The sequence below is a fragment of the Parus major genome, chromosome 8, assembly GCF_001522545.3.
Source record: "Parus major isolate Abel chromosome 8, Parus_major1.1, whole genome shotgun sequence".
NCBI lineage: Eukaryota > Metazoa > Chordata > Aves > Passeriformes > Paridae > Parus > Parus major.
In genome coordinates, this window is record NC_031777.1 from 17658864 (window position 1) to 17679459 (window position 20596).

Below are 20596 nucleotides of genomic sequence, written 5' to 3' on the forward strand. Positions count from 1 at the left end.
CCATATTTAAATGTTCCTTAGAAGTCTTAGCTAGGTTATCTCATTAGAGGAGCAGCCAGTTATATCCACTTACCATTTTACCAGGACTAAAACTCTTACTAATATGTAATATGTATATTATCAGCCAAATGCAAGGGTTCAAGGTTTTTCATTGTTTTATGTAGCTAATCATCTCATTAAAAAGGTCTCATACTAACCAGTTAAGCCAACTCTGATAAGCCTCCAAAGTCCTAGATGACATTTCAGATAATATAGTGTAATTTGGCATTGAGCTGTGGGAATATAATTGGGGGAGAAGCCTTCAAACTAGCAATTTAGCCAGGGCTAGGAGTAATTGTAATTACAGATTTTCAGGCTGAGATATGTGAATCATCCCAGAAAGACACAGGGCAGAGCTGGGAGTCAGCTTCTAGCAAGTCATGTGTGTGAGCAGGGAGAAACTAGGAGCTGTCTGCTGCCCTCTTTTTCTGCAGGTGGTGACAAGAGGTGGCTGGAAAATTTATGACTGTGTTAACCTGCAGACAGTGATGGGAACTGGACACTGGCTTGTGACCACTTGCAAGCAGGCAATGTTATGGATACCAGTTTTTGGGTAGATCTCTGGGTGTAAGAGGAAAGAAGAGACAGAATCATGCTTTCTCTGGTGGGGCACAGTGTTGCATTGAGCTGAAACCTGAAGAAAATTATCAGTGGGGAATGGAAAATGAGAAAACTATCTTTGGGAATGACTGGGCTGAGCTGCATGCTCTAAGGAGATTGGCCTGAAGTAGATTCCTCATTTCTTTTTGAGCCACATCTAGAATTGGTGACATCCAGAGATCTTGGGGCAGGTACAGCTGAGCTCCATTTGTTTTTTTTTTATTGGCAAGACACGTAGATGTGGCACACAGGGGCATGGTCCAGTAGTGGACTTGGCAGGGTTAGATTTATGGTTGGACTCAATGATCTTAAAGGTCTTCTCTAACCTCAATGATTCTATTATTAAAGGAAAAGAAGACAAACAGGTGACTTAAGTCCATCATAAAGATCTTCACTAAAAGGATTTGTCTGGCATCTATTATCTGATTTATGCTGATTATAATAGAAACTCTATGGTGTCTTTGTTCCTCACTTAAGAAGGAGGAAGGAAAAGGGGAGGAAACACCATGTTGGAACTTCTGCAAGCAACTATAGAGTAAGAAGCAGAAAATATTTGGCTGCAAAAGCTGTTGCAAAGCACACCATGGCACTCCATATCTATCATACGTGCAAATTTGCTGTTGATATATATGGAGAGGGTGATGACGCTTTTTGAATGGAAACCTGATATTTTTCAGGCTGGTGAAAGAATAAGAAAAATCTGAGAAAAGTCATGAATACCAGTAGCTGTGAATGTCATGTTTTAGATTATATTTAAATCTGTCTTTGGATTTGCCATGTTCACAATGCTCAAGACACAGAAGTTAATCACAGATTGTGCTGCCATTTTTTAATTGTCTTTTTCTAAGATAAGGAGTGTTTGCTAGCTATGATGTAAGGCATATAAACTCTCATATGAAGCTTCTGATGCTAGTTTATCTCTTTAGCCCTTAGTAAGGTTCCACATGGGTAGTCTTATTTGGTCTATCTGCACATAATTTCTGGCAACACATCCGCTTCCTATCATCGCTCTTTTTTTTGGGGGGCAATACAGAAAATGGCTCACAGGATCCCTCTCAACTCAAAACTCTACCTTTTAAATCAGCTGTTTCCAACTCTCGCTGTTATTCTGTTCTTAAAACCCAGGATCTCTTTATGGCTCTTTGCTGGGTTATGGTTTACATTTCTTCAAAAATTTCATCAGTTTTCTTCAAGGCAGTGGAATTTCAGTGGATAATTCTGACATGTCTGGCTTATCCTGCCTTTCTGAAACTTTTTTTTTCTCTAAATGTGAAAGTTGTTGGTTCTGAGAGTCATAGCACCAAATTCATCATTAAATAAACAATTTTAGTTCATAATTTACAGCCTTTCTGCTGGTAATGCAGATAGACTTCTGGCACGTGAACTCACGTGTGTTGGAACTGCTGGAGTAGCCAGGTTATTTCTGCTTGAAAATGTCAGGTCTTGTCAACCAGCTCGATTTTCTGAAACATATCAGCAGTCATCCCAGTCTGGGAGCTCATAATCTATAGCCAAAAATCCAAGTTACTCTTGGCTCTTCAAGGGCAGGCAGAAGAATAGAATGAGACATTTCTAATTGTAAAATGCTTCTGCATGACCACAATCTGACTTCTGCATTTGCCAAATGTTTCCTTTGCAGCAACATTTCATTTTTGGGTAACATTCCCTTTCAGTTAAGTGTGCTGATCAGCATCTTGGGTGTCTTATTTCATGAAATAAAACTTAGCACGAGTTAGAGCTACTTAAATGGGAGAGAGGAAAGACAATAACTTCTGCTTACATGAATTGGACAATTATCTCTTTAACAAAAAGAGGAATTTAGTGTTCAGCTTTACAAATATGGTAACAATTATTTATAATCATAAAGCTGATTTGAAATGCTTACTGAGTGGTAGATGGTTTCATATTCATTGCCTTTATTGTCCTGTCTCACCCATGAATCAAAGCAGAATATCAGGGCTGTCTTTTCTGCCTGGTTCATTATCTACAGACTGTGGCATATCAAGAGAATGTGCTTACTTTCATGTAAAGTATAAAGAAATCAAACTTCAAGCTGTTTCCATTTTGAGGATTTAAAAACAGGACCCAATTCTTAGTTTTTTCTCTTTTTACTTTTTCTTGCAAAGTATTTTACAACATTAATAAGGATTTCTGATAAGCAGCATTGCTACTGATATTGCCAGACACAACTGAGGAAAAGTAGCTCTAAATTGTTCATTAGATTTGGTTCAGATCATTTCTGTGTGAAAAATGTGTTTATGGAAGACCGGCTTTCCCCAGGAGATGGTAGCCTTCCGAAAATATTTTGGTGTGTCTGGACATGATCAGGTTTTTTGGCACAGAAAGGCTGTGGTGGTGTTCCATCAAGGGAGGAGTTAATTCTTATCTGAAGTAGTGCATATTATTTCGTAAATAGAGAGAAAGGTTTATATTGGTGATGCCTACTGCATTCCCTGACTACTGTGGCAGAAATCTCCTCAAACAATCCCAGCAAGTTAGCGAACCATGAACCCCAAGCTCTCTCCTCTCTCTGCTCTTATACTGTCAATTCTTAATCAAGCTGTGCTTCTTCAAGTGTTTTCCCATTTGATATTCTAGGAGTTTCTCCTCCTTTATATCAAGCTAACTGGTCTATGGTTTCCTGTTATGTCTCCAGGCACTTTTAAAATAACTTTGTTATGTTAGCCACTTTCCAGTCCCCAGGGGTCTCTTCTGAACTAAATGAACTTGTGAATGTGCCTGCTAATTCCTTTGTTTCTTTCTCCACTTCCTTAGCAGGTTTGGATATTTGTCTGACCCTCGTTTTTAAGACTGCCTAAGCATTTTTGTAATACTGCTACCATTAGAGACTTAACAACACAAAAAATCTTTCTCCAACAGCAAACTCCTGACCTCTTCATAGAAAAGACAAGCACGATGCATCCTTCACTTTTATTTTGTTTTTACCTCATACTATTAAAAAGGATTTTCACTCCCTTGTCCTTGTTGGCTGCACAGTAAATCTGCTGTGTGTGAGGAAGGAGTAGATACAATAGGCTATCTTTCAGTGTACCTGGCGGTGTTTACATTTTGTTTTCCTGGTTGTGAATGAGCAGGGCCGTGAGGCAGGAGTGATCAGTGACACTGTCAGTCACCCCAGCCACCTCTGTGCCACAGAGCCCCTGTGCCACCTGCTCAACAGCGCCTGTCACACCCAGAGCCCTGCCAGAGATGCGCTGGGACAAGGCCAAGCCCTTTGTGGGAGACTGGGCTGATAGTCACACCATGGGGTGGCCTGTCTAATCCACTGATACAGACTTGCTTTTTAGAGCTATTTCTATTTTTTTTTTTAAGTTGTTTTTTATTTTTTTTTAATTTTACTTAAGCTCATGAATATTTTGTTGCATTTTTTATTGTCACTTTGAGGCTAATTATTTGTTTCATTTTTTCATGCATAATCTTTCCCTCTTTGTGCTCTATGAAGAGATATATAATATCAAAGTTATAGTGTAAAAATCAAAGTTACAGCTGCTTGTGAGAAGTGTACTGGCATAAGTCACTGTCATGAGTTCTTAGGATGAACATCTGAGCATTATTTTAGATACAAATGTGGGGGAAGCAACATATTGGTGAGAAACAACTGGTGAAAAGGAGTAAATATAATCTGTGTAATTCAGGCAAAATCTGATTTTCTGAATACCATTTAGATGTAAGGGAAAAATATATATGCTTGTATGTGGCTGTGGTCAAGAAAGCCTGAAGTATGGATTGTTTTCTATAATCTATTTCTCATACTCTTTAAAAACTTTTAGTTTTTAAGGAAAAAATTAGTATGTGTTTTTCTTACTGATGCTCGTACAATTATACTTTTGTAATATGATGACATTCATTCTTGCAAAAACATATACCATTTCTTTATTAATCAAAGAGGGGGAAAAGTCTACATTTCCTTAATGAATTGATGCTAAAATGAAAGGATGAAACATACCAGAAAGACAAAGAAATAATGAAATAGCATCTACAGATAATCAAACCATACCCTGTAAATATAAAAGCTAAGTTCCTCTTGGAAATATGCAAGCAATATGTTTGCAGGAAGAATTTTGCAAAGCAGGAAATTTCCTGCAATACTGAAGAGGGTAAAAAAAAAGGGTGCAGTTATAAACAGAAGATCCTGTGTAACTCTCTAGTGAGCACCGGGATCAGAGAAAGTCCTTTATGTTTTGGTCAGTATATCTAACAGCACTCCATCCCAGGAGTAACAAGCTTTTCATTCCTGTCTGTGGTGTAGCTACATCTGGAAAAGTGATCTGGGTTCTGAAAAATGCAATGTCTGGAAAAAAAAAAAAAGAAATTGCATATGCCTCTCATCTTATGCCTTCTTGTGTATGTTCAGCTTTCTGAGAACATCTAAGAACTGGATCTGAATCTGCTTATTGTCATTGTCTGGGCCCCAAAAAATGTATGAATGTATTTTAATTGATTTAAAAATCTTCATGCTGTTTTAAAATCTGAACAAGATTGGGCACATTCCAAATTTCCAATTTTTGTGTGATTTTTTTTTTTTTTAAAGAGGAAAATGGGCCACAGATATCTAATTCTGCACGTTTTTAAGTGAGAATCTTGCCTCCCATTCCACTATCACCAGTGCAGGGACAAGGCAGTAGGATAATAGGACACTAAGCCCCAAAATCCTTTGTTCCCTGTGCTCCTGTGCTGGGTGCATCCCAAGCTGGGGGCCCCTGTGCAGGCTCTTCTCCACACTGGCAGGGTCTGGGGTACCTTTTTGGGGTTCCTGCCTGCAGGACACCCTCTGCCTCCATCCCCCCTTCACCCTGTCCCCTATGTGCCACACTGCTGTCACACCAGGGGCAGGCACCCAGCCTCTGCAGCCCTGGCAGAGAGCCCAGCCTCCAGCTGGCTTAATTTGATAATTTCCCTGATTGTCCATGCATTACTCAACTGTCCTTTGCAGCAAGGATGTGGCCCCAGAGCTGCCAAGTGAAAAGCCCTGACAGCCCCATTTAAGCACACTTTACAGGATTTCAGGCAGGGGGAGTTTGAGTACTGGTTGCTGTAAATTACAAGATTTCCAGTAACTGCAAATGTACCCCCACAACCCATGAAAACACAATTTATCACTTCAGTTTACCAAAACAAATAGGGAATTGGCCTTGAACTTTGAAAGGAAAATGACACTTAATGATTAAACCAGCTAGATTGTTTCATATCAACACGGGATTGTTCTTTTTTTCTTTTTTTTTACTACTTACAAGTGGATGTTTTTCTTTACTTCTTACACTTGAATTCCATGATTTCCCGGTTTAGTATTAAAAAAAGTAAATAAATCTGGTGTAAAGGCTGGAAGATGTTGCAGTGCTCCCTCTGCAATAACCGGATGTCCATTTGAACTTAGAGGGGAACACAGTGCCTCAGCTAATGGCCATTGATCAGTTTATGACATGAAAACCTTGCCAGAGATGAAGTATCAATGCAACAGCCAGAGAAAATATTATTTTGTTTGGTGTTTTTTTGGTCATTTCTGCCTGTCTTTTCCCACTGGATGGATTTCTGACTCTTTTCCAGCTCATGTAGTAAACAGCCAAACACCACAACACAAAACTGTCTCATGTTGAACGTTTAGAAAAGACAAATGCATAGAGTTATCTAAGAAGGGAACAAGAGACAGAAGTTAGTATCTGCTCAGTCTGAAGTTAAATTTAAAATATGGAACATTCAAAATGCCACTGGAGGCAATAGGATGTAGAGGGGAAAGTATCTGAAGCTGATAGTCAGGGAAGACATGCTCATTGGGACTACCAGTCGTTTTCAGCAAAAATATTGAGCACTTTATTTGTGTCCAAATATAGTGTAACTCTAGTTAAGAAAGCCTGTACAAGTTTGATTTATCCAGGGTGAAAATGGGACAAAGAAGAATAGGAATGGAGGGCAGAAGACTGAGAGAAAAGTGGACTAAGAATACGGATATGTGAAAGCCTGGTGAAATAATAAAGAAAAATAATGCAGTTTGAACCTTCTGGAACTGTTGAACTTGGGTTTAGAAATATCTGCAAAGTGTAGACAGAGTGGTGAGTCTTAACTGGAAGTGATGGAAGAAGGTGCTGGAAAGTACCCTCAACTTGGGTACTGCATTGCATGAATGCTCCTAATTCAGCATGAGGTTAACTAATTCAGTTTATATCATACTGTGGCCTTCAGCTAAGACACCAATGTGTTATTTATAATATTGTAAAGGTTGGTGCTAGCAGGAGCCTCTTGGAAACATTTACTCATTTAAGGCTCTCAGGTGCAGAGACCTTAGTGCAACAGTGTCTTCCATTAATTTATTTTAACATTGAAAGGTTGGTAGCACAATTTTAATGCTGCTGAAGAGTGCACAGGGTTTCATCAGGTTCACAGGATTTTCAATGCAGTGTGTTGTTTCTTATTTAAGTAAAATACTGTCAGGGATGAGAACAAATGAAAGCAAAGTACGAGTTATAAACTAAGTGAACTGCACATGCTTTCAGTGATTTTGAAAGTAAGTTTGACATATGAATTCTGTTAAATTACTTTATCTGCACAAATATTTTTATCTGTTAAAGTTTTACTATTAATGTGCTTTTCGGTTTTGTGGGATTTTTAGCCATGTATATTTGAAACTGTGTTCTCAACACTAAACTATAGGTATTTGCCCATTTTATTTGGTTTAATTCCTTAAACTAACTCCAGAATGTCTTTGCAAACCTGTTGACTCTGTCCCAAGTCCAGGGAAATGAATGCTTTCTTTGTAATCCCACAGTTGGGCCGATTGGAGAAGTAATTGAAACCTCTCATGGGCAATAGACCAGCCATTTTACATACCTCTCTTATCTATGTAAACATTTCCTGATCTGCCTTCTTCTCCATCCCTTGGGGTCAATAACTGTTTCTTATGATCTCTTTATTTTAAAATAGTCAGATTCCTCCCTCCCTCCCTTCCAAAACTGTGAATTGAGCAGAATTAATGAATATTTTCTTTACTGTTCATTTTTCACTCCCTTCCTTTTCCTTTTATTGTACCCTGATCTCCCACTCATAGGAACACTTGTGGGTTTGGTTTTTTTTTTCTCTGTTGGAGCTGGACAGCCCCTACCTTTAATTTTTGTAACCTGCAAATATTTCTTTTGCTTTCATAATGATTTTTTTTTATTCCTGTTTCTCTCTTTATTTCCCCTCTTAAATATTTCAGAGAATTACTGTAAAAAAAATAATAAAAAAATGAAGACATTGACATAAGCCATCAAATTACTCTCTTCTCAATAGGCATTTGAGACTAATGTTCTTTCTTCCATGCTAAGGATGGACAGGTGGCATGTGACTTTGGCTCCTGACTAATAAATCTGGGCACACAGTTAATTATCAGCAAGGTATAGGTGACAATAGTCTGACAGTGTCAGTGAGTAAAATGATTATCATACCAAGCTGTGTGCAAAAGGTTCTGCATTGACAGAGACAAAAATTTTGACAAAGATAAATTTATGAGTTATTGTCTCACCCTGTGGTTTGTTTGGGGTTTGTCATTCTTGAAGGTATCAATTGAAGAGCTGATCATTTGCATGTCTCTGGGCAGAGGGCTTCTCTGCCTGTGCTCAGCTCCACACCTCCAGCTCCTGATGGTGAAACTCACTGGGTTTCCAATGAGCTTTGCTGCTTTGCCACCTCTTCCCCTCCTCATCTCTTCCTTTTCGTATATTAGTATAATTTAGGGTGCTGAGGGGTTAGGAAGAGTGAAATCTCACGGCCAGCTTCATCTAGTCCTGGTGACAGCAGGAGCAGAGCAGTGGCTCCAGCCATGTGGAGGAAGCTGATGGAGGAGCATCGAAGAACATCTCCTGGGACCCTGACAGTCTTTCTGCTTCTCCTCTTGCCAGTACCAGGCTTCTGAGTATGGGCCAGACTGTTAATGCACTAGATTAAAATAGATCAGAGTTTGCCCGTTTTATTGGGGCTCATAAATCATGTTAATGGTTATAACAATAAAATAGCTCTCCTCCTTCAGAATTTTCTGTTGGAAACTGTGCTGAGGCTGCTGTGTTACTAACACTTTCCTGGACCTCAGATGCTTTCACCAAGAATAAAATGGTCAAGCCATTTACATATATCGATCCGGCCACATTCTGTATAAAACATCATAACATTTATGATCCTCATTTAGTTAATTATAGATTTTATTAAAACAGTTAGAAAGATATTAAAGTATATTTGGAACTTCGTACAGACATTGAATTTTAAGGCAATAGAGCTGATGGCTTTTACAGCTCTCCAGTCTTAAAGCAGCATGTTGAATTGAGAGATGAGCTGGATGAGACTGCCTTGAGCTGGTTTCTGTTGACATTGAGCTGTGCTAGGTGGGTCTAAATGCTGCCACATCTGAGCTTTACACCTGCTCCATGTGGGTTTGAACAACTGCAAAAGCTGTGGAGGGGCTGTGATTCAGGTTTTAAGAGCTTCATACTGCAGACCTTCGTAAGAATTACATTAACCACCTCTGGAGGTTTTTCTTCAAATTCTCTTATTTTAACCACCTATATCATTACTTCTAGTTCTTGTGTGTATATACAGATCATTTTTCTTGGGTGCAATTTTTAATTGCAGGTTCAGCTGTCTGAAGGAATACTGAGTCATAAATATCAGGCATTTTTTTCAGCATTTTTATCAAGGCAGGAAATAATACTGAGTTGTGATGAGCACTAAAAAAGTTTCTCTCACCAGCCATGAGCTTTAGATTTGCATTTATATCTCTGTGTGGTGCTGGTGTGTTTTCATAGGGTGCTTTTTATGCCCCATTCTTAAAAAATGCTGGTGGGAGAGACATTGCATTAAGGTTTGCTTCAAATCCATGGTGAGCTGGAAAAGACTTTGCAGTTTTGTTGGGGAGAAAAAGGAGAAATGTGCACTCAGGGTCTAAATGATACTTAATACTTTTCATGCCAAAAGCTGTAAGATTCCCTCCCTAATTCTTTATTTTTGTTTTCTAATATTTCACTCTTATTACACCATAATAAAGCTGAGAGTTTCTTTGTCATAAACTGTTTAAGTTTCAGTATATCTCAATTTATTTCATTACTCTAACTTTTTTAAAGAATTCTAATATATTAAACAAAATTTGCACTTATAGAAAGTTATGCTGATTTGCCCCTCAGGTACTTTATAATGACATCTGTAATGACTTTTTCAACAATTTTCTTAAGTATTTAAGTGAGGATCATGGGTTTATAATTCCCTGGATCAACCTTATCATCTTTACCATCTCTACAAGAACAGTGTCTACCTTCAGATTCTTCTTATTATAGCTAATTTTATAATTAATTTAATTACAAATTAAATCACGTTTATTTGGGGGTTGTTTTTTCCTGGGAAGCAATTCAGCTAATAAGAATAGAATATTTTAGTTGGAAAGGACTTAGCATGATCATCTAGTCCAAGTGACCAATTCAAATTTGCTGGCTGCATTCCATTGTAAAATCAGTTATTTCTTCAGCTGCTGCTCAGTTTTGCATCAAACATAGAATAACTAGGAGAAATGCTGTGACTATAAAGCTGAAATTCTGATTTATTCAGTCATTAACAAAAAAAGCCCCATGCCATTGCAATGGTAAGAGAATGAAAATCCAACTGGTGTTTTCTTTCTCAAGCTTGTTTTCCACAGAGACTCCTGCTCTTAGGCAAACACCTATTTAAACCTTTGAAATTATAATCTTAACTTCATACAGCTGTAGGAGCCTAAATTTGTTAATGTTTCATCCCTACTTGCAACAGCATTACAATTTAAGTTTCAGTAATATAAAAAGCATTTGTGGAGCAAATACTAGGAAAATATCTTTCTGGGAATGATGTTACAAGCATGAAATAAGGTTTAGGTGTTTTTTATTATTATCATCAAAGATTTTCTTTGCTGATGCTTTTCAGCCTGTTAATAAAAGAACTTGATATAAATCTTATGAGATATAGCAGTAGGTGGTCAAAAATCATTCCAATGTGTTTCTTCTACATGCAATTAAGAAAAAAGGAAATCAAACATTCCAGCTGCAGTCACAGACGAGTTAACCTCGAGAAAGAGCTCTGATTATTAAAAGCAAAACCAATCAACATTGTAAACTTAGTGTGATAATGAATGCTGATATGCTTGTGCAACATTAATAGTCCAAAACCATTAAATAGTGTGGCTGCTTGAGGATTGTCTAGGTAGGATTGACCTTGGGACAGCATGGCATACAAAGGCTCATTTTCACTTTTTCCCATTTCTCATCGGTCAAACTTGAAATACGTGTCTTGTTTGTGTTTCCCCTTAGATTTCTCTCAGACCTGGTGGTTTTACTGAAGTTTTATTCATTTAATTAGGGTACTGTGTCCCAACAGTGGCTCATAAAAAGTGTCAGAGAAGATGGGGAAAACATCCCCCATGGATTGTAGAGCAAATGTGCAAGAACTTTTCTAGGGCAATAGTGTGAGCTGGTGTCACTTGTGAGGTGGAGGATGGAGTGGCCTCTGCACAAATGGCCCCTTGTTTCTGTGAGTCTGCTTCCTCTGCTGCCAGGTGCAGCTCTTGCCAAAAAGCTGTGTCTGGCATGAGGTGTTGCTGAACAGGAGAGAGCCACCACGCTGAGCAGGACCTGGCAAGGGCTAACAAACCTCTCTAGCTGGCCAAGTCCCCCTAACAACATCCCTCTGAACTGAGCCCCATGGGCATGCAGCTTGTAAGCCCATCAGCAGCCTATGTCAATTCTTGAAAGAAAATAAAAAAGAGACAGAAGAGCACTTGTTTGTGAACACAGGCAAATACGATGCAAACAAGATGCAGTCGGCTTCATGAGCCACAGGTGAAGTTTTAGGTGACTATGCATCATCCTCTTTAGGATGGAATAAATATAACTATCTACTAATACAAAAAATATAAAAGCAAAAAATTATACCCCCTGACCCTTAATTTATGGCTTAGCTAAAGCTGGGTTTATTTAATTTACTTGGGGTTTTTTTATTACTGTGTTTGTTCTATGATTCTTTTATGCTAGCAGCATCTTATTAGGAAACTCCTATATTTTGCAAAACTGTTGGCCTAAAATAATACTGAAGTTTTGATTTATTTCTTTGTGATTCTTTTTCAAGTGCTGTACATCACATTTTGGTGTTCATTTACCTTTGCATTCCTTTTTGAGCCACTGGCACTGAAGCTGACGGATGAGAATCAAATGAAGTGTGCTAAGTGTTGTTGCTGTAGGCTTTCATCTCCCTGCACTTTGTGGTATGATTTATCCTGGTAATACATCATGTGCCTCATTTTCTTTTATTTATTTTATTTAGTGTTGTCACAAATAATATCATTTGCCCATCTACTGTTAGTACAAAGCAGTTGTAAGTTAATTAAATAAACTGAATCTGTGTAACTCAACTGTCCCAAATTTGATTAGGAATGCCAGTGTTGTACCAAGCCACTTACTACACATGAACCTCATTTATTAAGAGCTTTGAAGGATCTTCACTAACTGTGGTGAATTGTTGTGTGTAGTATTTGCAATTATTTTAATGAAATGGTTAAAAATGACTTTTTTATATCTCATTTATCGTTGGTGTTTTATGTTTCTAAAACTGATAGTTTTAGAAACTCTGTTTCATTCTGAGTCCTTGGCATGCATCCACATGAGTACCTCTCCTCTCTCTCCCCCTGAAATGGGATGTCTTGTGAGTGGGAGGTATTGAAAGATAATCTTAAACTGCCTTAAAAACTAGGATTTAGTGATCCCCCCATTATGATTTTGGATATTAATTTAGGGTATTTTTTACTACTAACTGCTGTACATAAGGTGTTTAATCACTCTTCCCCCTCTTGGTGTGGCCCCTGCACTGTGGTGTAATGAGATGATATTGAAGAGCATACCTGAGCCAAACCCAGGATGTAGTCACTCTGGGAGAGTGAGGGAAATTCCTATGTGTTAGTGAGAGTTAGTAAGAAGACAACAAAAACTACTACTCATGTGGAATGTCATTTAAGACAATGGCACACTCAGATAAAAGAAGTTAATATGATAGTATGGTATTTTAATGGCATGTAAAATATCTGATTAATACTGAGACTTATGTCCTGGCTGTAAAAGCTGAGCAAAGGTTAAAAATGGCACAGGGAAATTCTGAAATTCATATGCCAGGAGGTGGCTGAGCTAGACATAAAACACTCATATGTTCTGGACTAGGAATCATGTTTAAAAGAGTAGTTGAAAGAGCACACTGGACACACAGGAGAAAGCAGGGAAAGGTTGGGGAAGCAATGATAACTGAGAGGTGGAAAGTAAAACTGACAAAGGAGAAGATCAGGAGTGTAGAGGTAATGTTCCTTGGAAATAAGAATCATACGGATAAAAGAAGAATTAAAAACATCTGAACCAAGGTCTTTTTGTGCTATGGATGGCCAAGGGTGGTGATGACTATCTAGAATTCCCTTGGAATGATTCATAATCCCACTTCATTATGTCAGATTGGTAGGGTAATGTATGTTGGGAGTCATTGTACCAAAGGCAAAATGAAAATACAATACTTCAGCTGAACAAATCTATCATCGATCTCTAAGACAACTCCTTTTTTCACCTCTGAGTTTTTTTCTTCTATTAAATTCTCAGTTTAAAGCATTTGGGGATAGACTTCAATACTTGTTCTGGGTAGTTTGAATATGCACTCCAAATACACCACCTTGCAGAAGTTGTGATGAGAACATTGGAGGATGTAGGTCATAAATAGCACATGCAAATGAAACTGCATTCAGCACTGTTGCATAATGGAATATTAAAAGAAATTATATGTACTATTCATTTTAATAATGTTTTATCTAATTCTTTTTTTTAAAAAAAATTACAATTTCTGAATGGCAATTGATAATGGCTTATAATTGGTTTCCAAAAGAAATTGGGATATACTTTCTTTCTTGTCTTGAATTAGCTTAGGAGAATTATGGAATCATTAAATTTAGAAAAGACCTGCAAGATCAAGTCCAGCCTTTGACCTAATACTACCATGCCCATAGTTGTGTAAAATCAAGATTACCTTAAGGTAATAATTAATTAATTAATTAATTAATTAATTTTTACATTTTTCCATAAAAGGTTTGAGAATCAAAGGTAACTACAAAATTTATGAGTGCCACAGCACACAGAGGTGCTTGCTCTTTGACAGAGCACTAACAGCTCTTCTGTATGGATTGTGTACATAAAGTTTTGGGATTTTAACATTATATTAACAGCTGAGGGTGAAAAGACACAGAGAAACACAACTATATTCAGGAAAAGTATCTTGGCAAATTTGAAGCCCTCTTGATAATGGCTTATAATCAATCTTGATTTTGAATTGCTGTTTGATGGGATTCCAAGTACGTGTGTGTGTGCTTGGCTGGATATCTATGTGCATGTTTGCATGTGTGTATGTATATATATTTATATTTATGTATGTATCTATATATCTATATATCTATATATATATTTATATATCTATATATCTATATATCTATATGCACACAGAAAACCACAGGACAGGGGATTGCAAATGTCTATGCAGACAGCTCTAGAAAACATCTGCATTATGTAATGTAATGACAGATTAAAGGTAAATTACCAGAAGGAAAAGGGCTGCCTTTATTCCCCTGTGAATGACTGAAAGAAGTTCTGATGAGGTAATGCTGGACATGATGAGTTCTTTCTCCCAAGACAAGTTTAAGCTCTCAAAAAGGATTTCTCTATTATAAAGAGTAACTCCAGTCCCACAATCCATTATGTTAAAGTGAGGTCTTTGCTCTATAACAGTCTGGAGCAATATTGTAAAACTGATCTTGAGTAAAACAGAAATGATTTTAACAGAATTTCCTGACTTTGTACAGTCTGTATGTTTTTAGCAGGCAATATTTTTCCTATGATATATATTTTCCAGCACATATATAATGGATCATACTGTTTACTCAATTTCTTTAAAAAAAAAGAGAAGAATTTAGTTTTAGGGTCTAAGATTTAGATTTTTGGTCAGCCACTTGGCATATTTCTATGCAAAGTACAAGAAAAAATTTAAATTTAACATGTATGCCTTGCTAATGAACCCTACATGAAAAATTTAATGCCACCTTGTACCAAATTTAAGGCATCTGAAAACACTGAATACCATACCATAAAATACCTTGCTGAAAATAGTTAGAGAATTATAATGCATACTCAGCAGGCTAACACTAAAGCAGAATTTTCTTTAGTATATAAGCACTGAAGTCTTATGCATAACACCCCCAAGACAACTGTAATAGAGTCTGCCACCTATGGTTCACATTGAGATGGAGGTCAAGGTGTAGAACCATTTAACTTAAATCCTTACTCAAAGTTATTAGCTAGAAGAAGAAAAGGAGGAAATATGCAATGGTGATGTGTTCTACATGACCAGCATAAAATAAATTTTTACTTAGAGGTGGTGGTAGGTAAAACAGAAAAGGAGAGCATTAGATTGTTTTAGCAGAGCTTCAGTTCTATTCCTTATAGCCTGCATGAAATCATATAATTTAAAAAGGAAAAGAAATTGCAAAGAGAAATGTGTGTATAAAGACAATCTACTAGTAACTACAGATAAGGGCCTGCTAATATTTTTGCATTAAACTTTTACTTTCACTGGTTTCTTTGTGTGAATATTAAATTCATATTGCACTCATCACACAGCCTGGTACAATGTAATAGTGCAACACTTGTCCCCTAAATTGCTTGCATTTTGTAAATACCTTACTTTCTATTTTTTTTATTATATTCTATAACTTTTCTTTACTTCTCTCCATAATCAGAAAATTAAAAGAGTATTGCATATAATGGAGCATGGGGTAGTGAATGGAAACCTGAGCAATTATCCTTTTCTTGTGAGCTTGTAAATAAAGCACTTGTAATATATGCATTTCAGACCAAATATTTAAGTATTTTACTTACAGGCAAAGTATCAAAATTTCATCCCTGTCCCTGCCTCTGCTTTCCCCCAACCCCCCATATAATCTTCCCCAGCAAATTATCATTAGAGAAAACATAACCATTACCATGGTAGAGTAATGGTATAGAGGAATCCAGGCCACTGGGTACTCCAGACCTATAAAGAAAGCTCCTAGAACCTAGGTATGGAATTCCACATCCTCACAGAAGGATGGAGTAACATGCCTTTATGGGAAGGTTAGGGTATGTGTGCAGTGCATGCAGCATGTGTGTATGGAAAGGCCTAAGGAGAAGTTCAGCAGTGAGAATCAACAAGACTGGCAGATAGATCTGATTTTACTTGAAATGTGACCGCTTTTATGAATTTATGAAAGTATCATAAGCTACAGAATCATAAGCAACATACTGTAGTTTCTTCTCTCAGTAAATGTTTTGATGCAGAAGATTCTCCCTTTTTTCTTTGCACTTGGGAACCTCCCAGGTACTTGCCACTGCACCATTTGTCTAGAGAAAGAAGAAGAACAAGAAATTTGGAGTGGATACCTCATTTGGAATAAAGGAAGAAATCTGAAGGGATAGGTTTGCAATATTCCCTGCTGGGTACAGGAAGGGTTGATGTCGTGATTACTTCCTGCTCCTGAATGTTACTGCTTCTCCTGGTGTCACAACAGCAACAGGGTTCTGGCACAGACAAAAGAGAACTATTTCCAGGTTTCTTCCCTGATAACATCCTAGCCTAAAAATCTGCTGTTTTGCTTGAAAGATGAACTACTTTGCACCAGTAGTGGAACATTGTCATTGATCAAATTGGGTTAGAAAAGGTGAATCCTACTTGACTTCACATGCTTTGTCCCTTTATGCTGTCACTCCCCTGCTCCTTCTGCCAGTCTGTGCAGGTCTGACAGATTGGTTATTCTGTGCCCATCAGTCCATACTCTTCAGTGTGAGCTCTTGGTAACAGCTGATCATATCAAACCTCAGTGCTCAGTAAGTACAGTGCACTCGACCTTTCTCTGGCCATCTGTGCCAAAGTGAATATTACTCCATTGATCTGTCATTTCAGTAGTATGAAAACTGTCATTCTGGGCTAGAATTATTGCCAGGCTGAGAACAGTCAGGGTTCATTGCATTAGTCTCAGCCAGGAGTGACAAAAATTTTTCATTTTTACTGAACTGATAAAACTTGATCAAAATTGCCAAGTGTGAACAGTTAAACGACAGAAATGCAATTAATTCCAGCCTGCACCCCAGTCCAGCAAGGGCTTATGAATGTATTTGTGTGCACAGGGAGCAGTGTTTTCCTGGAGATGATTGGGCTTCCTTACAGCACACAGAGCAAAGCTCAACTCTAAGGCTTTGCAGAACCTGAGCTTCAGTGCTTTTCCACTCCTGAGACGTAATTACAACCTTGCACTGCAGTCACTGTTGAAAGCTCAGTTAGTGAAATCAAACTAAATGAAGACATGCTGCTAGAGCCTAAAGGAGCCCAGTTGTCTGGTAAGAGATGTTTTTGTCTGTCCTTAGGCAGCAACAACCATAGGCATGAACTGTGCACACCACTGACTTCCTGCTCTATAATTCTGTAAGCAGATGCACAAAGAGATGGATTGTTTGCAGTCTTATGTTTGGCATTATGAAGGTCATTGAGTTAATGATATATATATATATATATATTTATGTATATATGAGGCATATTGAATAAATAGAATACAAAAATTGACTAAAATCGTATTTGGTAGAATATTGTTTTGCTAGGAATTATTTTAATAGCTGTGATTTACTGAATGTGATAGGTTTCCTTAAAAATATTTTGAATGATACATCAGGTCAGTTGCCCTGATCATATCATGACTCATGTTTGATATTCTGCTATGATCTGTCAGTATTATAAATTAGCTGATTCACTGTTTCACTTATTAAATTTTAACTTCATTCTACTTTTTGTCTTGCTTAAAAAGAATGATGTAGAGAAACATCATCCAAGATTTTTTCTAAATCTTTCTTTTGATTCTGCCTTTAGTGTCTGAAAGAACTGTGCCCACATCAGTAGTGTGCCAAGCACAGACTGTCTCAAAGTATGAGAACATTTGTTTAAAACTGGAGAAAGTACCTTTCCAAGACATTATACCTCTTTTGTATGTATGGAGTTTTTCAGTGAAAAAAGAGAGAACCCCTCCCCCCATGCAGTCAATAGGCAACTTTTGGAATATTAGAAATGTACAGGAGAGACAAAAATTAATGAGCTGAATCTCATCTGTTTGTCCTTTTGCTACACGTGGTAATGGCCACTTATCTGACTACATGTGGATATGAGCAGGTATTTGAAATGATGGAGAACTCTCCATTCCATGGTAATGACAATAACCTGTGACATTTCTAACCTTACCAGCAGGTCAGAAACTATTTGTGTACTCTCCCATTAAGAATTTTACCCCTTCTGACACATCTGTTTAGTTCTGTTTGAAAGAGAAAATCACATTAGTATGACCTAAAACCCACAAGTTTAAACTACTTTCTCCCAACTAATTTGCATATGTTTAAGTATTTATGAGCCACCTGCTGGGGATATGAGTTGGTTATCAATCTAATAACACCCAGTGTTCCTTGAACTCTTTGTGAGCACCAAGGCACATACGCGTTAGCGCTCAATGAAACCAAGAGTTGATAGGAAAATATTGAATATGTGATATTTGTCTCTTTCTCTATTTTCCTCCTTTTTCTAGAGTTCTCAAAACTATCTAAGCAAAATAAAGAATAAACAATCTTTATGGATCTCCTACCTGGAACGAGTGTGTAATATATTTCACTCAGCATGCTTTAACATTTTGCATCAGAAATGTCATTCTTCTTTTATAAGTAGGGTTACAATCTTGCTGTATTTTTAAGGCTTACAGTGGTTTTCATTTAAGCATTTCAATAGACTCACAAATGTTTATCCATATTCTCTGGATTTTAAGAATTAATTTTGGTCGTGTTGTCCTTTCTTTACATTTATTTTTGTGCTGTTGTTTTCAATTTCAAAGAGTAAGAGGTATTGTTCAATGACAAAGGCTGAAGTTAATATTGTTGTGTTTAAATATCCCTTTCAGTGCCTACAATGTAAAGACTGCAATCTAGTTGAAATTACTGTTGATGCTAGTGAATAAGTTATTCATAGTTTTGCAGAAGAAGTTGTGCTTCCAACTTGAGTGCCTCACAAATAGGTTTTTTTTACATCTTTGGATGTAAATTATCAGCTATTTTAATCTAGGAATATATCAGAAACAAAGCTGTAGGACACTCTGATTTACTGCATCATTGTCAAACTTACCAGTATTCAGCTTATTTTCTCAAATTTCATGGGTCAAATAGCAAGAAGATTGTTTAGGATACATACAGAAAAAATATATTTAGAGATCTAATTTAGTTTCTGACCACTAATGACGAGTGAGGTCTGTAGTTCACCAAAATACTGTTACTGTTGTCCTTAGCAATCAGCCTTTACTTTAGGTAGGAAAAGTATTATGGATTTAAGGCTTTATTTAAGTGCCCTGTAAATTCTCTTACATCCAGAAAGATGCCGATTGTGATAAAAATAAGCTGTTTTTCAGTGTATCACTAACTTTGAATTTATGTTACGGTGCATCAGATTTTGTGCTCCATATTTAGTAATAAATAACCTGGCACTGAAATAGGAGGAGAAAAGGAAAAATATACATTTCAAACTGTTTTGTTGGAGTTCTTACACTTGGATTTTTTTCCCCATACTTTTCATTTCTGTAGTCCTGATGTGAGATTTCCCAAGTAAGTTACTTTTTAATCTACCCATGGACTAGATTCTAGTCTTACTTGCTCCTAGCCTTGAATGCAAATAAGTGCAGACTGCAAATAACTGAGAAGTTTTTATTGGAGTAACTGTTTTGTTTTTGCTACTTGACCCATTGTCCTCCAACAGACAAAAATGTCCTGGGGAAAAAAACCCCAAGGATGATGACAGAGTCTAAAACCTTACAGAACTGATTTACATGTGCAGTGCTATATCACATCACAGCTTTGCAAATCTTACTAATAGAATGGTGTTATCTAATTTCTGAAAGCAATATTTTTCTTAAAATCTGCATAAGCATGGCTTGAATATAAGACAAATTTTAATTTCTTCTATATTTAGCACAGGCCTGGCAAAAGTCAGACAGGAATATTCATAGAAATATGGATAGCTGATAGAAATTTTTCACAATTTAAAACTGGTAGTAACATGGTAGAACTTGCCATCTGACACAGAAGAATACAGAAATTCCCTGGGTGGTTTTAGATCCAAAATTGCTCTAAAGCCTAAATTGTATTTGCAATCCTTATTAAAATATTCAAGAAATATTAATAAATAACAATATAGTAGTGCTACTTCTTAGAGCTTTTTCTATATCCTCAAAAACTGTGTTAAAATAAAAATAGTTGAGCAAGTGGGAGAACAAATACTGCATGTTTTATGACAATGTTGGTTCTTAAATATCAATATTCACTTATTTATTTATATTGTTTTGTTTACATATAGGTGAGGAAAGGTAAAAATATTTCTCATCCACTGGAGTAGGACATACCTCAGATTTATTTTGGCCTTTCAGAGTGTGAGTATGTTTTTGGAATAGAAATAGAAATGTGGGGGTTCAGAATTCATGATGTTAGTTATGCCTTAGTTCAGCAAAGCATTTGTATGAGAACTATACTTCCCTGATTACAGCAAAGCCAAATTTAAGTAGTTAAGTGTTTTACAGAGTCAAACCACAGCTTCTTTAACAACCTTGGCAAATGTAACCAAAAATGCTATCAGGGAAAGGAAGCTACCAGTAACAACAGTGAACTGCAGATAAATCAATATTTTTCTTCATGAAAAGTATCAAGGAGTACTGCATGGGAAAAGAGAAGAATAACAATTACTGTAGTACAATTAGGATACAAAGAAGGTTAAGGAGCTATTTAGATATTTAAATTAGGTTCAAAACTGTAGGTCATGTAAAATGACAGTGTCTTCA